The sequence below is a fragment of the Lipophrys pholis genome (assembly GCF_963383615.2).
Source record: "Lipophrys pholis genome assembly, chromosome: 12".
NCBI lineage: Eukaryota > Metazoa > Chordata > Actinopteri > Blenniiformes > Blenniidae > Lipophrys > Lipophrys pholis.
The window spans coordinates 16,316,142-16,335,642 of record NC_137641.1 but is presented as its reverse complement, the minus strand read 5'-3'; positions in this window follow the sequence as shown (position 1 = coordinate 16,335,642).

Genomic DNA, 19,501 nt, shown 5'->3' with positions numbered 1-19,501 from the left:
GTGTCACTGGGTAGGTTATTAACGTGCATTCTTTACTCCAGCGGTTCACATCTGCATGGTAATCTTACCTTCTGTTTAATGAGGGCGCACATCTGTCGTTTCCAGCTGTTCCTCCTTCCAGCCATCTGAGTTTATCTTCTGCTTCTTTTTTAAAATCCCATTACCTTTGATGTCTTTATCTTTCCGTCATCTGAATTTTTGGGCGATCGCTTCAAGCACGATGCCATCTCAAACGGCGTGTCAATCATTAGATGTCAGATGATAATCACAGTTCCCAAAAAAAAAAAACCAAAAGATTCTGATTCCGTATTGTTCCAGCAGTAATTTGGAGTTTGTAAAACAGCCACTTGTGCAAGTTTTCCGTGCCTGTCCTCATCTGCACTGTAGCTGGCAGGGGTCTGCTGGCTGAAACAGGGACAAAAGCCATTTGGCACCACTGGTAGATAATTCATATGGCGCAGTGCTACAGGATTAAACCAAGATCCACTAATGAAATTGAGCACAAGGCCTCTTCAAGGCTATTTTCCAAATGCCCTTGAGCAATCATAGTCACAATTACGACGTGATGGAGAGGAAGCTTGAGCCGTGGCCGCATAAATGCACGCGTTACTTTTTTTTCACGCATCTTCTGAGATTACTGACGCCACTGCGTTCACGATTCCACTTCCATTATGCGGCAATCTACAACGATCTGCCGTTGTCATCACAAGGGCTTTATGGGATGTAGAAGCGTGACTTGGAGGTCAAAGTAAATCTGTTTAGTGAGGATGGGCGATTATGACAACAGTACAACAGAAACCAGCTTCTTCATATGCAGCTTCAAGTTGAGTCAAATTCAATAAAACGTCACTTGGAAAAGGGTGGAGGAACATCCATCACCACTATCATCCCCGCTCCCTAGAGGCACATTGAGGTATTGCAGCTAAGATGTGCTTTTGGTTTTTTTTCAATCTAACTAAAATATTTAAAATCAGGCAGGATTATTTAAAGTAACTGTGCAGCGGTACATCCAATAATAATGCCAATGGACGTTGTGAGTGACTTGGTGGGTTCAGTATTTGTGTGTGTGGCTCTCTCCACAACAACACAGACACAAGTTGGTTCGCTGAAATGGACGTTTATTGCTCGGCTCCCTTGTCTTCAATGTTTGCTTCTCATAACTCCACACTTTGAGAGGCATTTATTTAGCTATATTGTATACTTGAAAACCCAGGCACCATAAAGCAACAGTCATAACCACCGCACAACCCTGCAGCAATATTTAAACATTTTTTTACTTATTTTCGAAAATCTTACACTTGATTCTCATGTAAAAATCTTTTTAATTTTAGTCTTGCATTTTTTTCCCCCCCAATTCAATAAATGGAATAATGTATAATAAAAAGTGCTTGACGGGTAAAACTGGTGTGCAGTTGAGATTCTCTCTCCCTCTTTGTGATATGTTTCACTTTGTATTATAAAAAGTTACTGTTACATTTTTATATCATCCACAGATCTGATTCAATGCTAAGGTGAACAGTTTAAAAATAAATAGAGGTGTTTTAGAAGTATGAGCATAATTCACATTGCACAAAAGCTGTCTCTCACCAAGTCATTTTATTTGGTTAAATACTAGATTTCTAAGTTGCTGACAATATATTATTATCAATGGAGGAAAAAACAAACCAACTTTTCTTTGGTAGTTGAATGCGCTTAACTTTAATTATATTTACTGCAGTGTTAATTTTGACAACAGATTCTGATTTCGTCTTAGTCTTGTGAGTAACAGTCTGAGTTTATTTTATTCTTAATGTCAAAAACATGTCATATAGTACATCTACTATAATAAAACCCATTTGATTGAATTTGAGCACATTTTAGTTCAGAGGGAATCTTCTAATCAATACAGTCCAGAGGTTGTTTCTTTTAGCTTCTCTATCATTCCAAATTTAGCAGAAACACGGTGGTTTATCTGACAGACTTCTCATCCAGAAACACATGTGAGGTTATTTTGTCAGTGTCACTTCAGGTCGGTGGCGTTTTTCCAGTGATTTCTGCTCCACACAGTTTACAGACAGTCTTCTTGTCCTTTTGTCAGATGTGAAGTGTGACCAGATGTCATTGATTGTAGTTTGTGACCTGCTGCGGCTGTGCTGCTGCACTCAGACCAGCTGCACGGCAACACATGTTCTAATGGAAAGTGAAACTGAACGTATCCTGGAATCAAGCTGTGTAACTAAATATAATGTAAGGAATTTAACTGATGTGGAAATGTCCTGCAAAATGTGTAAAGTTTAGAAAGTCTTAAAGGTTTCTGCTGCTTTTATCTAGATAAACCGGCCTTGTTGGATTTGCTCTGATTGGCTGTCTTCACAACTTGTCCCGTGATGAGAGCAGTTCTGATTGGATCTCTTTTCCATTCGTCCCACCCTAACGTGTCTGTCTCGTTTTGATTCGTTGGCTAAAGTGTCAGTTATATTTCATCAGTCTTCATTTTCAGGTCCTACTTTTTATTTAGTTTTTATTAAGTCTTTGTCCGTGAAAAAGGTTAGTTGACTAATATTTTTCGTCATAGTCTCGGGCAACGAAATTAACACTGATTTACTGTGTGTGTAGTACGTTGTAGCTGTCATAGTGTCACACTTAAGCTCTCATCATCATATTGATTATATTCAGTCATGATAACGATATCTTATTCTGTGAGAGATTTATTTTAGCAGTGTGCTGGGACATTTAAACCTCAGGTAACCTCGCCCAGGCAACCTGGCCAGGTTTGATCGGACCACATCCTGGGTCTCAGCAGCATTTGTCCATGGATCTGCTGTCTTGATCTAAAACCACCTTGAGACTTTCTCTGTGGCTTCACTTGCAGACCTGATAGCCTTCCTCTTTGCCTCCCCGGTGAGGAGCAGCAGCTCGAGCACGTTGCAGATTGAACATCGTGCAAATCGTCTGCATCCCACCTCCAGAGGTTCACAGCAGGTTTGCCGGCCTTGCCTCCCGCACTTGTACTTGATACATTTCCTCTCATTGCCCTCGTCCATGCACTGTTCCCAGCGCACCGTGAGGTCCAGAATAAGCAATCTGACACAATGATCGTGTTGGTATTATTCTTGTTGGCGACCTGAGGTGTTTGCAAAGGTCAATCTCCAGCTGCCAATCAGTGGAGGAGGTGATGAGGAAGCCAGCCTTTGCTAAAGGTTGTGAATTAGGATATTCTCCGGTAAGTATCTGGTCATGGCGCCAGCGATAGCATCCGTCACCAATAGCTTTCAGGCAGCTGCTGAGGAGTTGCTCTAAGGATCTCCGGTCTGGATACTGGGGACAAGATGGCGTCTGACAACGTGGAGGTTGGCTTTGACTTGGTAGGATGTTGTAAACAGCCTGGACTAAAAACCTGATGCGATGGATGTCTGCTCTCCAGATGTTGGACCAGGTGAGCTTCCATCGCAGAACATTGTCCCATTTAGTAAAACCTTAAAAGCAAAACCTCTTCTTTTTTTTGCTTTGCCTGCTGAAGCTCTCCCAAAGGGGAAACCTGCCGCACTGTTTGAACACCAACAGATTGAACTGAATACAACATATGACCAGAGTCGGATGACACATCACTTTTTTCGTCTTTCTCAAGAGAACTTTTCTATCACTCTTACACCAGGAATTTTTCATCAAAGAAAAAGTTACAAAAACTACTGTAAACACCTTTATCCTTTAAAATCCTTCACATCCACTTTCCAGCCTGAAGAGTTTTTGTAGTGTAGAACAGCAGCAAGTTGAGAGAAAACAGATATAATTTCTGATTTATAAATCTTTTTTTTTTTTTTTAGCACATTTGAAACAGTCGGGGTCGCACAGCAACACAAAAGCCACACGGAGTGGAGAGTTCAAAGTGTTACGATCCTTTAAAGGCTGCACAGCGGCGTGTACAGTCCAACATAATGAGGGTGCGAGAGCAGCACCGCTCTGTCTCGTTATCTCTGCACGTTAAGTGTCCGCACCTCCACGCCGGGTCTGGAAAGCACAGCCAGACCCTCAGCGGGAAATCTGACTCTCTGGTAAGCGGCTGAAATGCTTGTGAAGTGCTGCGAAGTACTTAGTGGTGGGGATTTCTGTGCTCGGTCAGTTGATCTCTGTGAAAACCCGCTCACCTTACATCATCGGACCATTTCAACACAATCGGAATAACTTGGTTAAAAGGTAGTTAGAAAAGCTTGGCTGGACGGTATTGTCGCTGATTGAATCAGTTGGTAGAGCACGTTGTCCTCCAAGTCCGTGGTTTGATTCCAACCACCATTTGTGCCTGTGTACAATTCAATCAGTCATAAGAAAGATAAAAAAAATTACTAATAAATTCAAGATTATTTAGAATTCTTGATGAAGCCCTTTGTAGCTAAATTTAATTGCAGTTTTAAAACTATAATATTTTTGTGTGTCTCAGTCTGTGAGTTAATATTTATTTTAACTCACAGCGACCTGCACAGGCAAACTCCATTCGATCATTGTGGTGGAAACAGGAAGTAAAGTAAATAAAACTATAGTGACAGACTTTATACTGTGGATGGTTACAAACAAAAAGGCCCATGGGTATTTATTTATGTGAAAAAAAAAATATGATCTCACAATTTCCTGTGAAAAACATGTTCATCCTTAGAAACTGGACAAGTTGAATGGTCAGACTGAGTAATGATCCAACACAGTCTCAGTTTCCACTCTCCACAGGAAATCATGTGTTTGTTGCAGAGGACATTCAAGAGGACATTCAAGGACAAGAGCTATGTCATCCTGAGAGACCCAACAGTTTATCCTTCAGTCCCCGTGAACGGCGATTGTTCCCTCAAGGCATCTCTGACAGATCCTGTTCCACAGAACAGTACAAATGTTGGGTCACAAAAATCTGAACTTTCATTTATTTCACCACAAAAAAAGAAATCAGTCGCAGAATGATACTGGAAATATGTGCCAGTTTGAAGAAACTCACAGTTCCTCTGTGAGCTCCGCTTGCCTCTGATAAAAGGTTAGTTAATTAACAAGTTTTTTTTTATTAAAATCGTAAAAAAAATTACCCTTTCTTTTAAAGTTATTTGGTGTGTCAGAGCAAAACCTCCAAAAGACCAGTATTGTATTAAAACTTCTTATTCGAAAACGTCTTATGCCCTTGTTGCAGATATGACACAATGGGCTCAGAAAACGAGCCTCTCTGTAAAGCCATGCCACGATCAGCGACAGTAAGGACACAGTGCTTCAACAAAACACTCTGCGCACCGCCAGCTGTCAGCTGACTGCTGCGCAAGGCTTTGACTATTCTATCCTCCAGCAATCTTCTCGGCACAATGTAATGTGGCATGCAGAAGGAGAGCCATCTCCATGGTTACCTGCAGCTTGACTATGCCTTTGAGTCACGTTTCATGTCAGGGGAAGACGTACTTGTTAAGTCATCGAGTCCAGTCAAGTGAAGGGGCGTATCATTTGTACGGTATGAAAAAAAAAAAAATACCGAGGTAGCCTCGTAACTTTTGCAAAAAACATTTTGCCCTGACGGATCTGATAAAAGAAGAAAATCACACATTCACCAACATAAAAGTGTGCGGAGAAACGCATCACAGGAGGGGGTCTTTCTTTCATCATATGAATTGATAAAAATACACTCCATAGCGCCATAATTAGCCATTTGCTAACCTCAGAAAGTTAATAATGGTAACATTAATAAAAGAAAACCACAAAGATCCAAATGACATATTTTAAATCGCTTGGTTTTACATCAGCCGAATGTCCAGGACCACTCTTTTGCAGAGGTTTTTTTCATGTCAAAGAAAACTAGAACAACACACATTCTATATTTTGCAGCAGACCTGGGAAATCTCTTTATTCCTTTATGTTAAAGGCTGCTGCTTTTCCATGTTTGTGAGCGTGTGTTCGGTCTCCAGTATTTTTACAAATACCCTGTTTACACCCCCAAAGTAACTAGAAACAGGTGCAAACTGATCAGCAATCCAAATAATGTGGGAAGCTGGAAAATGCACCTGTTGTGGTTCTCCAGCAGAAAGGTCAGGAACAAAAAAAAAGAAATCAGTCAGAGGTTTATCTGACTCTCACAGGGGTACGCCGCGACTCGGCAGACCTCTTTCATTCCTACAGATCTTGGAGACCCCGACGAGTGAAACACAGGTCTGCAAGGGGCAGAGAAATCAGCCGTCTGAGAGCTTCGAGGTGATACTTTGAGGTTAGGGCTGATTCATGAGGTGTGTTTTCCTTCTTTTCTCCACAGCTGGATGGAGGACAGGAGCGACTGGACCTCACTTCAATGATAGGGGCCAATTTCAAAAGGGAGCCGGTCCAGATGTCATCGCTCCTCGTGATGGACGTCTGAGTGATAGGTCAAGTTAGAAAAAGCAGCGAGATTATCTTTGAGATGAAGCACACACACGGTTTTTGTCTTTTCCGCTGCAGAACGGAACCCTCAAACATAACCCTCTTAAAGCGATACTTTACTATCACGTTTTTATTCAGTTTCATTCAGTGACCAGATTTACAGAAAAGCCTCTATAAAGTCCTACTGATAAGATGTGAAGCTTTGTAGGACACACACACACACACACACACGCACACACACACACACGCTTCTGCGCTGCAAGGACAGTTTTGTTTCCTCCAACTCGGTTGTGTGTCGAGAATAGCTGTAAATTCAACTTTGCATCTTCAAGCATTAGCTTTTCTACTTCTACTGTACGATGATAAATGTGCATTCGTGTCGAATACATTTCTACTTCAACCTTTGGAAAACCGTCTATGTTGCCTGTGTATGTATTTAATTATGTATATAAAACAGATTTTCCTGTTTTATCGTAACAAGATAACAAAGATTCCAGAGTCGGTGTTAAACTCTCCGTCTTTGTAATGTTGTATCTATTGAGGGCTTTTATATATTTCCGATAGAGTTGGGCATTTCGAATCGATGAGGGTTTGTGTCTTACAGAAGAAAATACTGAGAAATGTTTCCCGTTTCCACACGTTTGTAAACTATAAACAATGGAATATGTCCAACTTTGTTCACTTTTATACTTTCCTCATGAAATTTATTAACAATAAATTTGACATGACAAAGGTAATTAGTGGGGATGCACCCATACCACTTTTCTGAAGGACGAGTACAAGTACTAATCTTTAGCTTCTTTCCGATACCGAGTACCCAAATGCCATTAAGCCTATTATGCAACGACCTTGAAAGGACATTTCATGCTTTTATCAGCTCACGGATTGACTATTGCAATGCACTTTATGCCGGTGTCTCCCAGTCGGCCCTCAGTCGCCTCGAAATTGGTGCAAAATGCTGCAGCCCGTTTTCTAACAAACACATCCAGACGTCAGCACGCCACCCCGGTAGTCTTCTCCCTTCACTGGCTCCCAGTTTCTTTTAGGATCGATTTTGAGATTTTACTCTTTGTTTTTAAAGCTCTCAACGGCCTTGCCCCTCCTTATTTAGCGGAACTCGTGGCTGTCCGACGCACTGAAAGGGTGCTAAGGTCCACAAACCAGCTGCTACTCCAAGTCCCTAGAGCCAGGTATAAACACTGGGGAGACCGGGCTTTCCCGGTCGCCGCCCCCAGACTCTGGAACAAACTGCCCCCTCACATACGCACCTTAACCGACTCATGCGTCTTCAAATCCAGGCTCAAAAACCTATTTATAATATAGTGACATTTTATCTTACTATATCTTATTTTATTTTGATTCCATTCGATTTTACTCTTGTTGACAGAGTGTATGTTTTTACTGTTGTTCTCTTTTAATTCTTGTCTTTCTCATTTTACTGCCTGTTTCTACTGTGAAGCACTTTGGTCACTTTGAGTACAACACTCAACATAAAGGGCTTTATAAATAAATGTTGATTGATTGATTAATTGATTGATTATGAGCCAAGGCTACGGGTTGCTGTGAACCGCCTCTGCACAATTTATTGGTCGATGCTACGCGCACCTCCTATAGACTTGAAAGCGCCGATAAGCTATTATGTCTACAGTACACATAGGGCAGTGTGTAGCGTCTATCTAGGCATTCTGTAGACTACAGAGCGAGGGACAAAGCTTGTTGTGTGCTGCCACACACTCCAGCTCGCTGCGTCAGTCTGACTTTAATCATGTGCAGCATGCAGCATCGCTGCTGTGTGAGATCCGAAACTCTTTAGCATGTAGCATGTAGCATGGCTCAGAATCAATCCGATTTTTCTGAGCAGATTAATGGTTTTATAAATTCAACATTTAACGATATACAATTGAAATAAAGGTCATCTGCTGCTTAACATTGTGGGACTGCACAAAAACCTAAAATACAGCTTCAGTTTAAGTCTATTGCATGTGAACAGTGGATCTTGGGACAATGGAGGCTGAGAATTTAAAAAAAAACTATTAATAACCAAGCTAAATTTTGAGAAAGTCTCAGAATCCAGGTTAAGCCATCAAAAAATGAAAATGTTTTGGGGAATAAGGGCATTTTGATGTCTACAAACATGATGGTGGTGGTGTGGGGTTGGAAGGGGAAAATGGAGAAAAATAAACAAGTTTAAAACAACAAACAAAAGTGTCATTTTGAATTCATGGGACTCGTAATATTTTATTTCCTGTTACATGTGAGTAAAGTAGATCTGGCGGTGAGGCTGAAACAGTTTTCGAGGTCCCTTGCTGCCAGACAGCATGAGCCTTAAGGTGCCTCCTGGTTAGGTTTACGGAATAATGAAGAAAAGGAATAAGGAGAGTTAAAGTTTGTTTCTTTAGTTCAAAAAAAAAAATGAACAGTGGCGAGGTACAGAAGGGACGATGATCATTATGATCAACGCTCTAATTAGCTTTCACCCGGATGTATCTAATTGTGGCGCTCATAAAGAAGAAAAGATGAATGACAGCCGGAGAGCGTTTGTGATATTTCCCTTCATGTGTTTCCGTATTCTGTGTCTGTATTTGTTTTTGCTTGTGCGACTCGAGGGATTCTGCATTGCCTCTTGAGGTTGTCTGCGAGACTGATTTTTGGGATGCCTCTGATCATAAGGAGCCACTCGGTGCGCCCACTGGCAATCAGTTGATTGACAAAAAGCAAAGAGACAAGCGCAGTGTCTAAATGTCTGTTCCCCCTCTTGAGTTCAAATTTTCTATTAAACCTAATAAAGGAAAAAGAAGGGTGTGATTCACCAGGGCATGTTTTGGACTTGCACTCCATTTTTATTCTGCAGATGCACTCACTGTATTTCTACTGCTGGACCCAGTGGTGTTGAGCTGCTATGAAGGATGAACCACATGTTTTTGCAACAAAAAGGAAAGAAAGAAAAAAAAAAAAAAGGAACTGATTATGAGTTATCCCAAAATATGTGACTCATTTAAAGTCACAGTGACTTTGCCCACTGGCCCAAATAACCTAGAAGTGAAGGGGAGTATTTGTCATTGTTAAGAATAGAAATTCAATCAGTTGGTTTTCTCGTGGGAGTTACTGTCTGGTTCATATTCTTAGGAAATTCCGTTAAAAGACTCAGAAGAAAAATTTAACAAGAATTTATGACGCTGATCTCTAAACTCCGGCCACCAGTTTGCAACCAATTTATTACTGAGGGAGTGGGAAGTAGAGTATTTTGAGACCCTGTCTTTCACCAGCAAAGCTGCATACAGTGTAAAGTGGTACTTAATGCAAAGAAGCCTCTAGCACTAAAAGGTACAAAGTTGTTGTTGGAACTTTGTTGAAGAACTGAAGTTGTACAGTTCTTTTTTTTCTAGGAATTTTGTATCTGTACTTACATTTTCTATTTCAGAAAAAAAAAAATATTATTCTGGGTTCAGAATAAAATCATTCCCTATTGTATTCAAGAGTCCTTTTTAAGTTTAGAGAGGATAAATAATAATGTACAATATAGATGTGATTCTGCTCTGGGAGTTGAACTTAAATGTAGTAGCTCATTGTTCACTTTCAAAATAGCAGTACAATACAAAATAATGAAGGGTTCCAGTTCAGGGTGATGAGAGAAAATGAAAGTCATTAAATGTTATTCTTATCTTATGTTCTTTAGATCTTTTTTCCTTTTGTTGTTTTGAGTTGTTGCTTGTATGTTGCACATATTCTAGGTCATTCATAGAATGTATTCAATAGCCATAATCAATCAACTGGCTTTGTCCAATTCCTTTACTTGGTCATTTAAAGTGAACAGTATTTGTAGGTGTTTCCTTTTTTTTATGCACAGGAGTGCAGTGGTTAGTGCTCTTACCTCACAGCGAGACTGTCATCGGTTCAAATACTGCCTCTGTATTTGAACGGACCTTTCTGTGTGTTGTTTGCATGCTCTTGCTGTGTGTGCGTGTGTTTCCTCGGTTTCCAAAAACATGCATGTGAGGTTAACGGGTGACTCTAAATGACCCTTAAGTGTGAATGTGACAGCGTGTCGTTGTTTGTCTCTGCGTGTTTGTCCTTTGATGGATGTGCAACCCGTCCACTAGGCATCCTGCCCTGGCCCAGCTGGGATTCCCTCCAATGCCCCGTGACCCTGAACAGGATTAAGCCATATAGAAGACAGGTGGATGGATGTATCAAGACCTGAAATCATTCATCCATTCAAATTCTCATAGAACAACATTTTTAACCTCTTTCTAGGAATTTTGTATCTGTACTTACATTTTCTATTTCAGAAAAAAAAGAGACATTTTCAGCATGAATTGGTGAAAGAGATTGTTGTATGCATAATCCATATTTTTTCAGTGATCTCTGTGAAGTTGTGTCCAATACGTGTCCTCGTATCTTTGAGCTACTTATATTGCCACCCTGTCTGTTTACACAACAATGTTTCAAGTGAAAAAACATTGTTTTAGCATTTTTCTTTCAGAGAAGGTTCACAATCCCACAGCAATGTTTTGAAAACGATATTCGTTTACATGGAAGCGGCAGAACGGCAAAACGGTGTAGTTTTCATATTGAGACACTAGTGGGTGCTGTTTGTTTGTCTAACAAAACCACACACACATGCGTGCAGAGAACGATACTCAATAAAGATCAACAGCGGCAAGTACAAGAACATCCGTATGGCCAGACGACGACCTGTGAAGCAGAACCATCCCACCATTGACCAAGAGACGGGCCCTGAGCGTTTCTAAAAAGTCTTGTTGTCACCTGTTTACACACCAACAGAGCCCGACCGTTTTACAAGACTTCCATCTTGGAAGCCATTTTAAAAAAGTTGGCCCGTGAGCAACATGTCATGGACACCAAAAAAAATGTAAGAAAAGTTTAGCGTTTTTACTCAAAACTGTTTTGTAAACAAGCCGTTAGTGAACGTAAACAAAACATATTACATAATACCGCAAACTGACACTTATGGCAAAGTGAAAAACAACAAAATATATTTGTGTGCTTCTATGACAACTGTGCTTGTTTATCTGGTGTCAGAATAAGACATTTTGTGCAGTTCGCAAAAACTACATCAAGGTCCCGCCAATAAACACCAATTAAATAACAACAAAATACGAAATTTTGTCTTCATTGTAACTGGATTTATGGCACCTATTGACGTGTAGCTGAGGCATTAATGTCATCTCCGGCACAGCAGCTACGATTTGCTCCATGTGGGAAATGTGTTTTGAGAGTTTGAATCTTTGACCTCTAACTCTGGGAGTCAGAGCCACTCCATATCTGAGCTCTCTTCAGCTCACACTCTCATCTCAGTTTTTTTTTGTTTTGTTTGTTTTTCCTAGGGTGTCAACAGCTCTGTAACAAACAGCCGATAATCCAGGATTTGTTAAAAGGTGCCCACATAATGCACACTTACTGTCAGCATTTATCAGCCCACCATGAGGGAGCCTTTCAAGCAGATTTGCTGGATGAAGTGGAGGGGGGGGGGGGGGGGGAATAGAAGACGAAAAAAAAAAAAAGAACCAGCCCCACAAACGGCTCAATTTGGCTTTCAGGTTGAATGGCACTTTTCAGAGAGCAGAGGTTTTAATGGGTCATCTGAGGGATGGGCAGCCTTTTAGCAGAGCATTATGTTTCGACATTAAACGCACAGCAGTTGAAATGTGTGACTTGGCATGCAGGTGGCATGGAGAAAGGGATGGCATGCTTTATCAGTCCAACACGGTGATGCAGAATGAAATACATTAGATGGGCTTGCACAGTATTTTGCAGTGGCAACTGCATCCAGAAAATAAATTGTACTGTGTTTGTAATTCCTGGGACTTTTCCAGTGTAACACCCCCACCCCCAACCCCCCAACACCCCACACCCCCAAGGCTCAGTGAAGGAAAAGACAGCCATGTGTAAATCTGTACTATCATTTAATGAATGATAATCAGTTGTGACACTCTGCAGCAGTGACTCCCATTTTGTTTTTCCATGAGCTTTTGATTACCTCTGAGAATAGCTATACGATCTGATCACAGATCTGTAGTGAAGCCAAACGCTGATGGAGACATCCACTCTCACAAAGCCTTCCAAATAAAAACCAATCGTCATTTCCCCAAGTCTCCTTGAGGACCCGTTTTCCACTGAAGCCACTGAAAACAACTTTTTGGAAATGGAGCATCTCAAAAATGCTCTGGTGCTGTGGAGATGGACAAATACAACACCTTCTGGAAACTCTCAGGCCCTGTATTTGTGTCATTGGTGGAAACGCTGCTACTGCGCATGCACACCACGGCCTTGGTAAATAGTTTTTCGGCGACATTAACAATAATGGCCACCTCTAGACTGCCATGACTCCCAGCCCATGTTCTCCTTGGATTTGGTAGTTTCATAGTCGAGTCACAATCCAACTTTACTGTCTATCCATACGAATGTCCCTGTCCTCGCCATTGTTAATGTTTATAGCAGATCGTTCTCTTTGTGCATTTATGTTTGGTTTCATTACAAAAACAAGCAACAGCACCCCCTAGTGGCAGAGCATGAGAATGACCATTTTCAGTGTTTCTGCCGTTAATCATTTTCAAAATGTTGCCATGTAAACACAAAAGTTTTCTGAAATAAAAACGAAAAAACAATGTGTTTTTACTTGAAATTATGTTGTATAAACAGGGCCTTGCATCGGTGGTCTTCAAAGTTTTTACAGTAAAATGTTACTGTAAATGTAAGAAACAAATGTTAAACTCTTCAAACTACAGAAAAGAGCTATTAGATTAATAGATAATGCAGGTTATTTGGAGTCTACAAATCCATTATTCATACGGTACAACATTTAAAAATGTACAGATGTACATTTCAAAACGTAAGAAATATTATTCCGGGTTCAGAATAAAATCATTCCCTATTGTATTCAAGAGTCCTTTTTAAGTATAGAGAGGATAAATAATAATGTACAATATAGATGTGATTCTGCTCTGGGAGTTGAACTTAAATGTAGTAGCTCACTGTTCACTTTCAAAATAGCAGTAAAATACAAAATAATGAAGGGTAATCAATCAACTAGTTTTGTCCAATTCCTTTACTTGGTCATTTAAAGTGAACAGTATTTGTAGGTGTTTCCTTTTTTTTTATGCACAGGAGTGCAGTGGTTAGTGCTCTTACCTCACAGCGAGACTGTCATCGGTTCAAATACTGCCTCTGTATTTGAACCGACCTTTCTGTGTGTTGTTTGCATGCTCTTGCTGTGTGTGCGTGTGTTTCCTCGGTTTCCAAAAACATGCATGTGAGGTTAACGGGTGACTCTAAATGACCCTTAAGTGTGAATGTGACAGCGTGTCGTTGTTTGTCTCTGCGTGTTTGTCCTTTGATGGACGTGCAACCCGTCCACTAGGCATCCTGCCCTGGCCCAGCTGGGATTCCCTCCAATGCCCCGTGACCCTGAACAGGATTAAGCCATATAGAAGACAGGTGGATGGATGTATCAAGACCTGAAATCATTCATCCATTCAAATTCTCATAGAACAAAATGTATAACCTCTTAAGTTGACCAATCTGCACATGCAGGGGCTAACCCAATTATCAACGAACATTTAAAAAGTTAAAACGCCGCCTCGGAGCTGACAGCTTTGAGTGATGCGTTCGTGTGCATCACGTAAGTGCGCCCTCCGACATGTTAACAAGCTGCGGGCTTTTCCCCCTCTATGTTTACCCCCCAAAAATAAAAAATTAATCTTCCTGGTTCAGAGCTACTATGAGCAGGACAAACCTTTAGGGGGCAGTATAACAAGAAGCATGAAGTCATGCTAGCCAATCAGAGTCCTGGAAAAAAATAATGACGTCACAAATGGCATGAGTTAGTTTGGGTTCTTCCAGTGAAACAGTTTGTTTGTTTGGACCGATATACAAGCGGAGCTCCTCCTAAATGTGTAAGAATATAAAACAAATGAAGTACAAGAGCAAGCAGCTTTCATTGTATCCATTTTCATCACAGAGTTCAAGCTGTAAACACGGGCCGCACACTGATGACAAGGACGATGTAAATCTCCATCTACTCCTCTGAGACACTGAGTTTTTCTAAACCTCGACTATGGTGGAAGTTTTCAGGAATCATAATTCGTGGTGGCTCACATTGCGTGTATGTGTGAATGCAAGGCCTAAACGCAGAGGAATATCAGTTTTTGTAAAAACGCGGCTACGCGGAAACGTGGCCTGAAACCCAAATCGCTCCCAGCGGGTGGATTGAGCACCTTGCATGGTAGCCGCCTCCATTGATGTGCGAATATGTGTGTGAATGGGTGAATGCGATTAACAGTGTAAAGCACTTTGGGGACTGCTCAAGCAGTGAAAAAGAGCTAAGTCAAATCCATTAACTGCATCATGATTTACGTTTTGTTTCCTGTGTTCTTTTCTCAGAGTTCGTCTCTGGTTTCAGGCTCCTTGACTTCCCCTCCTCCCGCCTGATTGCTGTGGCCCACCCTGATGTCTTTCACCTGTGACTGAGTGTGTGATTGTCTTCACCTGGTGACAGCTGGGTGTTTAACCTGCGTCCTCTGTGTGTTTCTGGCTGTTCATCCCTCTGTTTTTGTTATGGGTTACTGTGTTTCTCTGTTGCCATGTTTTGGACTTTCCAGCATCTCATGGTTTTTTGGTCATTTGGATTTTTGCTCGTTGGGAATGAAGACGAGCATTTATTCTACCAATAACAGTGTCTGGTGACCTGAGTCCCCCTCTGAATCAAACATTACAGTAAACATTGTCTACAGCAAGCCAGGGCGTGAAGAACAACGGCTGTTTTTCGTCAGACGTTAAGGAAAGATAACACTTATTTTTTTAAAGTTTCAATTCAATATTATCCCATCATTATTTCAAATGCACCTTTGTGTGTAAAAAGCAATGTGCAATTATATGTGATTAAAATGACCCTTAATAGGCATTCCCGATATTGTCAAACCAAAGAAAAATCAAAACAAAACAATCAATACATGTAATTAGTGGGAGGAAAAAAACGACAGTTTTTCTCTGCTGTGCTTCAGCTCCTTCTCTTTATCGCTGTCTCTCTCTCTCTCTCTCTCTCTCTCTCTCTCTCTCTCTCTCTCTCTCTCTCTCTCTCTCTCTCTCTCTCTCTCTCTCACAGAATGCTTCTCGCTGCCCCCCCTGAGAGTTCACTGCTCTTGCTGTTTTAACCTAGACCCCGGGTTGTCCGTGCCGTGTTCGCCGGGTGTCACTCAGGGAACTGTTTGTTTGCCAGTCATCGCTCACTGCCCCGCTCCTGTCCCCGCTCGGCTCCCCTGCAGCCAACAAACGGCTGGAGTGCTTTCCCCATCACGAGCCCGTCTGCACAGGCCACTTCCCCTCTCGTAGCAGCTGGTAATTTACTCCAGACAAGGCATCTCTGCTCCTATCAGCAAGATATGTCTTTATCCCCCCACCCTCCACTATCCACCCATCACCAGCAGCAGCAGCAGCCCACCCTGCCTTCCTCTTCTTCCTCTCCCTCCTCTTCTTCTTCTTCAGCAACTCCACACACTGCATACAACATGACTCACCGCAAGGTGTTATCAGTGTTAATGCTGCAGCAAATAAAGCCATCTATCTTCACTTGACTAGCAGACTGTAATTAAAAGTCAACATCAGGCATTGCTTCTGCTTTACAAACACATACAGTTACATTACTTTAAAATGATAATGACATAATGTTCAGGCACAGTCAAGACTTGAGCTCGATGCAACGGCTTCGAAAAGAGGGCAAAAACGCAGACTGCGAGCGCATGCTGTCACATTGACGTGCTTCAACAAACTCAACAAAGCGGCGCTCACACTCTTCAACCCCCCCCCCCCCCCCCCCCCCCCCCCTCCTATTCTCTTTGTGTCATTACCCCAGCACCACTCCTCCATAGCTTTCCTTGCATCAAATTGCTTTTGAACCTTGGTTGCGAGAAAGAAAAACACAATCCTATCAAATGGCTTTTTTTTCCTAGTCTGAGTCTTTAAACATATTATTTTACGTAGAGAAGGGAGAAAATCAAGCCATACAGTGAGCGCATTGTAACTTGTTTCCCACCGAGTGTCCTTGAAAGAAAAAGAAAAAAAAATCAAGTTTTCACATTAAAACAAATAATATAGAAATGTAGCGCAGAGATGCCAAACTGACTTTAAAGTAAACACCAGTTTGAGCTCAATTTGGCTGGCACATTGAATTTTAGTATACAAACCTATTAACACGGACAACTCCAAAGTTCACCTTTGGTTTTATTGCAGAAAAACCCTGAAAATGTTCACTAATGCATTTAAAGTGTCTGAACATTTTTTTTTTTATAAAGCAGCAAAGATCAGTTTGAAATCCTGCTTGAGCCAGATGTTTTTGTGTGGCATGGTCCTGATGTAGGTGCGTGTATTTCTGCCAGATTGTCCTCTTACCATCCAAAAGCATGCCTGTGAGGTTAGCGGGCCGTTTACACGGCAACGAATTTAGGTGGAAATGCAAAACTTTTATTGCGTTTTGGGTGTCCGTTTTCATGACAGTGGAGCCACTGACAATGCAACTGTCTCCCAACTCCCAAGGTGGAACTTTTTGAAAGTGTCTGGGCTCCATCAGCGTCATGTAAATGGACAAAAAACACTTTCGGAAAAGCTTGGGGCCTGTCTCCTTGGAGACGGCTCCTGCTCCTGCACGTGTGCACCACGGCCGTAAGAAATAGTTCTTCTTGCACATGTGCGAGGAGATGGACAATAACAACAATGGCGGCCTCCAGAGTGACATAACTTCCAGTCCATATTCTACTGGGAGTTCAATTCAGACAACTTGATTCATCCCTCAAAGGGCAATTCATTTGGAGCTTCTCAGTGTACATTTACATTCCTGCATGTATTCAGTCGATCAAAAATAAATAGTCAATAATCAAATCATCAATCTGTCAAGGATACCATTAAGCATGAGGCAGAAGGAGGTGTCAGAAGAGCAAGATAAAACGAGATAAGATGAAGATAAAGCACATGAGATAAAAAACAAAGCAGTATAAAAACGGTAATAAAAACAATAAATAAATAATATCCTCTAAATAAATTCACTCAAAGGTCAAATTAGAGACTTTTCTCAAAAGAAAATCCAAAATGATGAGTTTTAACTTTGTTGTGCAAACGAGGCCTCACTGGTGACCTCATCCCAGATGTACCCTAACCCTTTGTCCATACTTTAACTGGGACCAGTTTAGGATTGGATAAAGCTGCAGAACTCAAATAAACTGATGGATGAATGGATCCTTCCAGTGACTCTCAGGCTTTCTGCAGCCTTTAACGTGGGTGTTTCACAAAGACACGATCATGGTAATTCACTGCTTGCATCACTGATCTCATGACTACAAACATTTTTGACATCTGCTGTTGAGCTCTGGGTTTGACCTGTGACCTATGACCTGTGCGCTTAGTGAAACCTTATTGGACAAATTAGGAACAGCAGTTATTTTAATTGTGAAAAAATACATTGATGCAATTTTTCAATCATATGTGCAGTATTCCTGGTATTGCATGCTGCAAACTTTATTCATGTTTTTTTGATTGACACGCCACCACAAACCCACTGTGATGTGGCCAAAATGTGGATTTTAGGTTTTAATTCAAAGTGGTTTCAAACATCCAGTATTGGATGATCTTTTGTGGCTCTTCTATTTTCAAAGGCTCAAACGTAATTGTACGATTGACTGGTGAGTGGTTTCATGGCCAGGCGTGACCTGTTCTCTCATTATTCCTTGACAAGCAGGATGGGCTCCCACAGAGCGCAGACCTCCCCAAAGGCCAAACAGTCCACTCCTTTATGATATGCTAATCTGCCACTAGATCCACTGTTGGTGTCCACAAGAAATTAAATGTCAGAATACAGCCGTACAAAGCTGGTGCCTAAACTGCTGCTACATAAATGTGGATAAACATAAAACGGTGTCGACTTAGTGTTGGTTATCTTTTGCAATTAGGCTTCGGGGCATTCTAATTTATGTCATTTTAAAATGTATGAATTTCAGGACACCAGATGCCCTGTCGTTTAATGTTAATGGAGGTGAGGAAAGATGTGTGGATTCATTCACATGTGTAAAAAAAAAATGTCTTGGTTCATCTACAGCCTTTTGAGTTACTCTTTACCAAGCCACATATACATCATATATATAATCATACAAATTGCTTTGGAGAAGAAGATTTTGCCAGATGCCAATAACTCTGGAAAAGAAGCTTAAAGTGATGCTTTTGTCTTCTTTCTTTTGTAATGAAACCACACACACATGCGCACATAGAAAATTGTGCTATAAACATTAACAATGGGAGTACACGGACATTCGTATGGACAATGAAGTTGGATTGTTATTACGGCGACTCTCAACTATAAAACTATCACGTCCCTGGAGAATATTGGTCTGGGAGTCGTGACACTCAGGAGGCTGCCATTGTTGTTTTTGTGCATCTACGTACTCATGTGCAGAAGAATTTACTATGGCTGTGGCGCACAAGTTTTATTTCCTTCCATTCATACAGAGCCAAAGACAGAGCATTTTCAAAACATTCTACTGACAAGCACTGTACAAAACACTTGAAAAGGTGTAAACGGGGCCTCAATTTGGATTCACCTTGAAGAACTTTGTGTGTGGGGTTTGCATATTCTCTGCATTGCATATGTCCCCCCTCCTCAGTCATCCAAGAGCTTGTGTATAAGGTGAATTGGTGACTAAAAGCTTCCTCTGGGTGAATGTGAATGTGTGATTGTCTGTCTCTTTCTGTGATGGACTGATCCAGAGCGTACTCTGCCTTCTCCAACCATCAGCTTGGATCTGTTCCAGCCAAATGTATGGATTTCAGTAAGCCAAGTGCCCACTCTTGCATTGTTGTTGGAGGTGAAAAGCAATTTGTAGATCTATTCTATGAATCGCATCCAGCCCAAAATATAATAGGCTCATCCAAGGCCTTTGCTCCACCCTTTATCCAACCTACATTTATTGGTTTAAAAAAGAAAAGTACAACAAAACACATTGAACACAACTTGTTTGCCAAAGGATGAAAGGCCAGAGACACTAAAGAAGATAGATATGTATTGTGAAATGCTGCTAAAACATTTTTTTGCATGCTGTTACAGCCAAGTGAAATTAAACCATACAATATGACGGTCATAAAAAGGAAATATAAT